Here is a 9,723-nt window from a genome sequence, read left to right as displayed (position 1 = left end):
TCGTTGCACACACCTTCACATAGAAGACCTTCAAGTTGAACCATATGTAAAAGACAAAGAAATAGCTCAAACAACATTTAAAGAGGATACAACATGACTAATATATAAACTCAGTGATGATGAAACTCAAACATACTTACACAAATCTAACAATTACTTAATCTAATATAACTTATCTTTAACCCCCCTTTATAGAGGAACCATATTTTCATACGTAGAACATGTGCTCTCTTTATAAATACATTTAGTACTGCTTCTCCCTTTATCATTGGGCATCTAACCATAGTTACGTCATGCTCATCTCTGCCCCAAGTGATCTCTACTTTACTATCCACACCGATATGTGTCCACACTTGTAAAAAAAATAATCGGAAAATACTCATTTCCATTCGGAACTTACCACGATGTTGATGAAGAGGCGCCGCCATTATCATTGGAACGCATTGTAGGTTCTACATTTTTTTTTAAATCTATCCTATTCTGAAGATAAATTCCACATTTATAGGGATGAAACTTTTACAAGAAATACAAGTACAGGAGTAATACGGGGTTTCATATATATAGCTACTAGCTAGTGGAGAAGAAGAAGAAAAAATGTATAGAAAATCAGTTATCTATTTTGAAGTTTTGACCCCTAAAATAATGTTTTTTTTTCAGTTTTTAACTGACCATGATAAGCTAGTTTAAAAATAAGTTGGAAAATGGAGCAGTATGACAAGATGTATTATTTTTTACTGAAATTTGAAGAAAATCCTGTAAACCTGTTTTGGAGTTATTCCCCCTGAAATAATATAAATTTGTAGTTTTTTTGTTTTTTTCCATGAAAAAATAGGAGCTCAGGTAAAAATTGAACATGTAAAGAGGTTCAATACAAGATACATATATCCTAAAAATTAGTGTATATTTGGTCATGGTGTAAACATCACTAGCGGATTTAGAAACTTTCATAAGTGGGGCCCACTGACTGCCTAAGAGGGGGCCAGCTCCAGTCACGCTTCAGTGATTCCCTTTATAAGTAACCAATTTTTTTCCCAAAAAGGGTCCCCCTCTCCCCCAAATCGCCTCTGAACATATATATGTTTAGCCAAACAGAAGTTCCACTGGAAACTTTGTTTTTAACAATGTCATAATATCTATACCTGTAGGAATAAATATTCTATCCCATTTATTCCAATCAGAACACATTTTTCATGTGTTTTGCTGTAATTTTGAAAACATATTTTGAATATATACATTTAAAGAGAATATATGGCATACCAATGAGACAACTCTCCACATTAAGTGATACAGAAATTAACAACTATAGGTCACTAACACTGTACGACCTTCAACAATAACCAAAGTCTTTAAAATTGTTTTGTCTGTTTTTGATTGCTATATTTGCATCTTCTCCCTTTTTTTACATCCTGCAATGAATATCATGATTCTTAATGCTTAATTTCTTTCCTTCCATATTTAAATAAGGAGACAACTATCCACGCGACTTCAAATGAAGGGGATGTTAAACCATATACTGTACATGTTGCCTTCAGCTTTGAGAAAAACTTGTACATTCATGCAATGTGAAAGAGAAAACTTGTGATCTGATCTGTAATATACAGTTTGACAACCATTTAAAAAATCTGGTTTCATGTTATTATATAACACATCACTTACATGTTAAATGACAGGGACTTGTAAAACAATAAAGGGGCACTAGCTACATGTATCAAATTCATGTTCACCGATTCTAATCAAATTCTCATATTTGATTTATAACAATGTAAAACATTTATCCAAACTATTATAAGGCTAAAGAAAACAATAAACAAGGCACAGTCATGAAAATATGTAGCTTTATTTCGTGTATGTGTATTTAAGTCTAGACACCTTCTAATTATTTATCTATTTGACTTCTATAGCCATCCGATGACCATATAAGCGATGTAAACATAAATATATATATATAATAATAAATAGATTAGGTAAACAGGTGCTGTTGAATTATTCTAGGTCTATTTAATTGCATATTATAGTTAAAAAATGTATGTTTATCATCGGTTTTACCTGTATTAGAATTTTTATTTGTGGATCGAATCAGTCAATCAAATGATTTTCCTTAGTTTCACTTTTAATGTTGACATTTTCTTCCTTTAAATAACTTTACACATACAATTCATGTGTTATCTATCTCAAGCTAAGGGGTTAAATTAAAGTTCATATGAATATGAATACAATGAGATGGAATTATTCACTTGCAAGTAAATAATTCATAATCAATTTTTTTGTTGTTGCTTATTTTGACAAAATTGAACCTATAATATTGGGTACTAAAAAGGAATTATCATTTCACTATTTGTATTTCATTACTGATTAAGTCGAGAAAAATAATGTATTAGGTGTTTCATATATCTTGTGTAGCTAGTGTCCCTTTAAATTAGTGATATGAGTAAATATATAAGTTACAGTAATCATGTACATTGAAGAATAAAGAGTTCTGTCACCATTCATACATTTGACTGATGAAAAACTTCAGTGAATGATATAAGTTCATAACTATGGGTCACGAGATATATAAGAAGATTTTATATGACATGTATGAATGCCAATGAAACAATTCTCCATCCAAGTCACTATTTGTAAATCATTATAGGTCAAAGTACAGTCTTCAACATGGAGCCTTGGCTTTTACCAAACAGCAAGCTATAAAGGGCCCCAAAAATGACAAGTGGGCATGTGGGAAACCATTCAAATAGAAAAACCAACAGTCTAATCTATATAAAAACGAGAACGACTTATAAACTTCATCAACAAATGGCAACCACTAAACATCATGTTCCTGACTAATAGGACAGGTGCGAATAAATGCAGCTGGATTGAACGTCAGAATGTTTTGATAGGTACCAACCTTCACTCTTATCTGAAACAACAGTGTAACATTACAACATAGACACACTGTACATATGTATTGTCTTCAACAATGAACAAAACCCATGCATAGTAAAAAAAAAAAACTCAAAAAGGCCCTGAAATAACAAATATAAAACAATTCTAGGGGAAAAAACTAAGTTACTTGATTTATGTACAAAACAAAGTAAATGAAAGAATAGATATACATGTATAAAAAAACATTTAAATATTTAACCAGGGTTGTTTGTATGTCCAATATATATTGAATATGATAAAACAAAGATTTTTTACAATACAAACAATCATGTATTTTAGATTTGATGTTGTTTATATCCTACATCTGATGTGATTTCCAAAATTTGATCTTTAAATTCTAGTTAAATTATTGAGAGTTTATTTCCACAAAACCCAGATACAAAAAGGCTGTTTATCTTAAACTAACATGAAAATCAGTAAAGCCACTTTAAAATCTGCTTTATGATAGAGTGTCAAGTACGATAAAAGATGTACATGCATGAGTGAACATGGTGAAAATAAAAATGAAATTATATTTTTTTTTATATATATATTGGTGGATACCCCCCATTTTAAAATGGCCTCCCATGAACACCAAGTATGTTTAAATTGATCATCCCTTAGGCCTAATAGACATCCCTAATAAAAAAAAAGCATACCTAAAATTACTTGTTTCAAGCTTTACCTCAAAGGAAGATATTGTTTTGTAAAAATTTACTCATTCAAGTTTTATGAAAACATTGTGTACATACATTAGTTCCACTACATCTTATAGGAGTTATCTAGAAATTATAATTTGTATATATAGAAATCTTTAATCAAAAACTTTAATCATACATTTCAGGTCAACCTTCTCATTTATATTGACAGAATATACAATTACTACATGTATTAATTGATGAAAAATTAAGGTACTGTTGAACATGTTGAAAATGCATGGAGAACTTTGTTGGGCAAGGCACAGACATTAAGCTTAAGGCTAACATCAGAAAACCTCTGGATTCTTGGAACTGTTTATCACATGCAAATTATGAACACGGCATGATCAAATCAGAAAGGTTTGAAAAAAGTATATATTGTAAAAGACTTTTATTGCACCTTTCAGAAAATATCTTACTACTAAAAATGATAGCAAGTATTGAAATGTTCCTGACTCGCAATTATTATCATACCTCGTATCTTGAAAAGATGGGGCATTTATTGATGCACATGATTGTCAGTATATTGTTTGTCCACCATTCAAAATTTTAGTTTTATGATGTTTATTAAATTATCACTTGACCAAATTTGATGAAATTTAAACACATCATTCTAGGACCTTAATAACCATGATAACCTACATGTACAGGTTGATTTTGATATTAATGGTTTTAACATATACTGTTCAAGAGTTTTGTCCCTTGTTTACTACTAGAGGTGGGTTTTGGCATGTTTTTCCTGATGATAATAATTAATGATCACCAAATCTTATTAAAATTTGAACATATTGTCTTGTATAATATTATACTGGTCAAGTTTGATTATGATAACTTTGATGTTTATTGTTATCAAGAGTTATGACTAAATAATAATGCCCCTTATATAATTATCCACCTTGGACAATGTTGGAAGTTTTTTAAAAATCTCTTGCCAACTATTTTTAACTTAAACAATGTTAAAGAACACAGTGCAAGTTGGTTCATTAATGACAGATCAAGTTTAATTTTGAGTTATTACCCTTATTTACCTGAAATTTGGATTTATTTTGTGTTTCTAGTTGATATTATGCACCATTTGAAAAAATCTATTTCAATTTCATTATAATTTAACACAAGTGAGGAAACTTGAAATACATGTCACCCTCAATTGTGATTTTGGTTTGTGGCAACTACAGTAAGAGTGTTTTTGCAACCAGGGGTACCTGTGATCACTTGATCACCTACATTGTAGACTTACAATTTCAAGTTTCTAGTTAGAACTTTTATGAAATGGATAGAAAGTTTATAGTTTTTTAACACAGTTATATTCATGTACATTTACATTACCTACATTACCTATGAAATGTCAACAAAAAAAACAATATAGCAAAAGTCCTTAATTTAGGTTCATGCATTCCACTTTTGTGATATTTGTGTTATATATATATGCTTATATATATATGATATTTATATATATGAAGATAGTTTAGTTTTTGGAAAACCAGTTTGAATTTGAATTTTCAGACAAACCAAAACTAATTACAATATTAATGTAGCCTAAAAATATAGGATGGAACAAAAAGTATTTAAGGGCATACGATACAGTTACAGGGGAGGTAATGACGTTGCCAACGTAAAATTAGGAGATGTCTGTATTGTATTTTAAGTTTGGCCTTCGTAATAGTAGATTTTACTGTCGCAAATTGAGTTTACCTAGCGACGTGGAGCGGAGATAGCTAAACGGATATTTGCGACAGTAAAATCAAGTTTTACGAAGGCCAAGCTTAAAATACAATACAGTTATCTCCATTCTAATGCCACATATTAAAATAATTGTCATTTGATAAATATTTTGGCTTAAAAATGGCATAAATGAAAAAGTCCGCGAAACTGTTGCATTGTCTTTAGCATCTAAACAATGTGACGTCATGTGTTTACTCTGGGTGTCAAACATGAATACTAAACATATTTTTACTTTTCGTACGCTTCAGAATGGTTTTAATATAGACTGAAAGAAGATTTTGAGGCTCAAAATGTAAATATCTTGTTTATTTTTTGAAAAATTACATATCCCAGAATTCAAAATGGTGGCTTTCTTAGTTACGGACTGGTAGAACGTGGGATCTAACTCCTCAAAATATTTATCAACGTCCAATGAAAATTATCGTTACAAACTAATTGCATTAGAATGTTATTTTTGCGACGTCAAACTGTGACATATCGGGGAAAGATGCATTTTTCGACTGATTTTTATCATTCAAACTGATTTAATTTGAAAATGAGTTCATGGACCCCTGTTTTTCAAAACAGCAATTTGTTTCATTTTGCAGGGAGATTATGTGACCCAAATTTTATAAAACTGTAAATAGAGGATTTTTTTTAATTTTGATAAACATGCAGCAAAAAATGACGTTTTTTCCTCAATTTTATAAACATTTGATAAATATGAGTTATTCTGAATAAAAAATTGCATATTTTTTAGGATACTTATAAAATACAGAAATTAACGATTTATTAATATTTAACAAAAAACTATTTGTGTTTATCTTTTATAACAAAAAAGTTGTATCTTTCTTTCGATAAAGAAATAACGGCCACAAATCTGAATTTTGAGCCAATATACAACATTTCGACCTCATTTTACTCAAAAAGTAGCGCATGAAGGTATATTTTTTATTACATATTCAATTAAATCAGGTAAAAAATAGTCTATATGCAAATTTTCATGAACTTGTAAATACAGGATCAAAACTGTATCGTATGCCCTTAATGAATTGGCATGGCTTTTAATTTAGTTTTATAGTGAATTCAACAACAACAAAAATACCACTTGTACAATATTCAGAGACATTTATTTGATGAAACCTTAAACTACAATGAACTAGTGTTTTGTGAAATTGAACACAATTGTATGTTAATTATGCTGTCAAGTTTATATGCTGAAAAAAAATGTCATATTTATTAAACATAGTTATGAATGTTCATTGAACAAATCCTAGTATCAATTATATATAGAGTATATAAAATGTTATTCTGCAACTAATACACCTGTATTCCAACTTTATTCTAAGGCTTAAAGAATTTTCAGTTTCACTTGACAGCTTAAAGAATTTTCAGTTTCACAGGAGTGCAGGATGATTTCAGCTATGATCACCACACAGTACTGGGAAGAAGTTAAGACACATCATGTGGTATATGCCTATATTTTGTCTGTCACAGATGAAATAGTGAAGAAAAGACAAGCCTCACTAGGAAATATGATATTGATCCACAAGGATTTCATTTTATTGTCCATTTAACAGCATGTGATTAGATATAAGTCTTAGTTTTCCACTACTATTGGGAGCTGTTGGGGGGTGTATGATTAATGGAAGAAACCACCGATCAAACAAAACTAAAATGAAACTTATTTATCTTATTTTTTTGTGTTTATATATAGATAAATAACTGCATATCTCAAATTTTTAAAGAAAATCGTAATATTTAATTGTTTTCTGAAAGTGTTTATTGATGGTAACAACTTAACATTATTTATGTAAACCAACTTATTTTTCAGCCGACTTAGCAGCAATTTATTCTTGTGATTTTCAACAAAAATACTATTTATATCTGTTAGAAAAGACCCCAATTTTAGTTATACCTGACAATTTTCATTTCAATTAAATGCCTTGGGTTGAGCAATATCAAATTACCTAGTAAGACTGGCTTTTTCTCCCCTGCTTCACCTCTAACAAACAAATGTGCCTTTTCTTTTAACTCACAAAAGTTTCAAAAGTAGAAATTTTACAAAAATAATTTAGCTTGTGTACAGTTTCGTAGATTTAGGATATTCTTTAAATTATATATTTATTACACACTTTTTAATTACAGTGAGATAATTTCTATGATGAAAAGTGAGCTAGAAGTAAGGTGCAAACCATGAAAGTACCTGACAAGTGGACTTGCAAGATCTGGTGGAAGTGAAAAATTGTGAATTGTTGAAGAAGCACATTAAAAGAAGTCAGTAAAGTTTTTGAAGATCTTGTTTTCATGTTAATTTCAAGTCAATCCCTTTACACATTCGTTTGCCTTAATTGATATATCCCCATTGATTAACATATATAACCAGTCCAAAAAACTAGTCACCTGAAATTGTTTGCCATCAGATCTTTTAACTTGTTGAAATAGTGTACATGGCTTTGTGCTTTGAACATTAAGTCTAATTAAAACTTTCAACAGATTGTCAACTATATTAAGCAAACAAGTGACAAATAACATCAAAATATTTTAACACCCTCAGCACTTTTAGAATACATTTATGAACATGATGAACAATATCAGAATTATTGAAATTTATGTTATTTGTCCAATGATTTAACAAAAAATATAAGGAGGGTCAGTAGTTTGATTGATTTGAAATAAGCTATCAAATATCAGAATGACAACTGAAGAAAATGTAGAGAATGAACAGACTATAAGAAAATGTAGAGAATGCACAGACAATATAAGCAAATATGTTGATTCACAGAAACAATTGTTGTATATCATGTAAATCATGTATATAGGTTTAATAGGTCAAATATTAAGACTTCTAATTCTGGATACTATTTTTTCCCCAGAATTCAGAGATGTATTGAATATATTTTAAATGACACTGTTAAATCAATGACACAAAATAATTTCATAGATGTTGTAATTTTTTTTCAGTATGACTTCATTGGAAGATGCAATTGAACAGTTTAAAAAACCAGCTCAATCAAATCTAGATCATTGTTCCAATACTCCAGCAAAAAGATTTATCATTAGAATTCCAGGAATTCACAGGAACAGATGTATTGTATGGTTTGATCCTAAACACTATCATCATTGTTATGGGGTTAATATTATACCAGGCTATTGAGTCTGAGGATGGAAAAGTTCTTTTCCTTAGTTTACTGTTAAAATGGGAACCTAAATTATGAAAAGAAGCTTTTTTTCTGGCATGTGATAGTAATTATTTTATTGAAGTTGTATACTGAGTTTACCCTGCATCCATTTTCTTCTTGCCACGCCTTTGGCTAATGCTTTAAGCTGTTTTCATGAAACTTTAATGAATCATTTATTTGTATTGAAATGAGCTACCTTTTGTTTTATAATAGAAATTTTAGATTTTCTTTTCCTAGCTATGGGGATTTTGATTTTTAGCTCACCTGGCCTAAAAGGCCATGTGAGCTTTTCTCATCACTTGGCGTCCGTCGTCGTCTGTCGTCGTTAACAATTTTTCAAACATCTTCTCCTCTGAAACTACTGAATGGATTTGAATGAAACTTAGCATGATTGTTCCTTAGTATAACCTGCACAAAGTGTGTGCTTCGATTTTTGATCCATCAAAAAACATGGCCGCCGTTACTTAAAATAGAACATAGGGGTCAAATGCAGTTTTTGGCTTATATCTCAAAAACGAAAGTGTTTAGAGCAAATCTGACATGGAGCAAAAATGTTCATTAGATCAAGATCTATCAGACCTGAAATTTTCGGATGAATCAAACAAACCATTTTTGGGTTGCTGCCACTTAATTGGTAATTTAAAGGAAATTTTGCAGTTTTTGGTCATTATCTTGAATATTATTATAGATAAAGATAAACTGTAAATGGCAAAAATGATCAGCAAAGTAAGATCTACAAATAAGTTAATATGACCAAAATTGTCAATTGACCCCTTAAGGGGTTATTGTCCTTTATTGACAATTTTTCACAATTTGTTCATCATATTTGCTAACTTTAAAAAATCTTCTCCTCTGAAACTACTGAATGGATTTGGATGTAACTTAGAATGATTGTTCCTTAGATTATCCTGCACTAAGTGTGTGCTTCGATTTTTGATCCGTCAAAAAACATGGCCGCCGTTACTTATAATAGAACATAGGGGTCAAATGCAGTTTTTGGCTTATATCTCAAAAACGAAATCATTTAGAGCAAATCTGACATGGGGTAATAATGTTTATTAGGTCAATATCTATCAGCCCTGAAATTTTCAGATGAATCAAACAACCCATTGTTGGGTTGTTGCCACTTAATTGGTAATTTAAAGGAAATTTTGCAGTTTTTGGTCATTATCTTGAATATTATTATAGATACAATTAAACTGTTAATAGCAAAAATGTTAAGCAAAGTAAGATCTACA

General features: G+C 30.1%; 1 long non-coding RNA gene across 2 annotated transcripts; it reads left to right on the top strand.

Annotated features, from left to right (window-relative positions):
• The first annotated feature begins 406 nt into the window (after positions 1-406).
• On the top strand, positions 407-7,690 carry LOC139518546 (uncharacterized). Of its 2 annotated transcripts, XR_011663405.1 has the most exons (4): positions 407-445; positions 3,749-3,962; positions 6,653-6,886; positions 7,452-7,690. It is a non-coding gene; the product is annotated as an uncharacterized lncRNA (long non-coding RNA). The 2 variants fall into 2 exon arrangements; XR_011663404.1 differs by lacking the exon at positions 7,452-7,690 and having other exon boundaries at positions 6,653-7,073.
• Positions 7,691-9,723: the final 2,033 nt, after the last annotated feature.

Source organism: Mytilus edulis, chromosome 4 (genome assembly GCF_963676685.1).
Source record: "Mytilus edulis chromosome 4, xbMytEdul2.2, whole genome shotgun sequence".
Lineage (NCBI taxonomy): Eukaryota > Metazoa > Mollusca > Bivalvia > Mytilida > Mytilidae > Mytilus > Mytilus edulis.
Note: the sequence above shows the minus strand (reverse complement) of the source record. Positions and strands in the feature narration are given on the sequence as shown.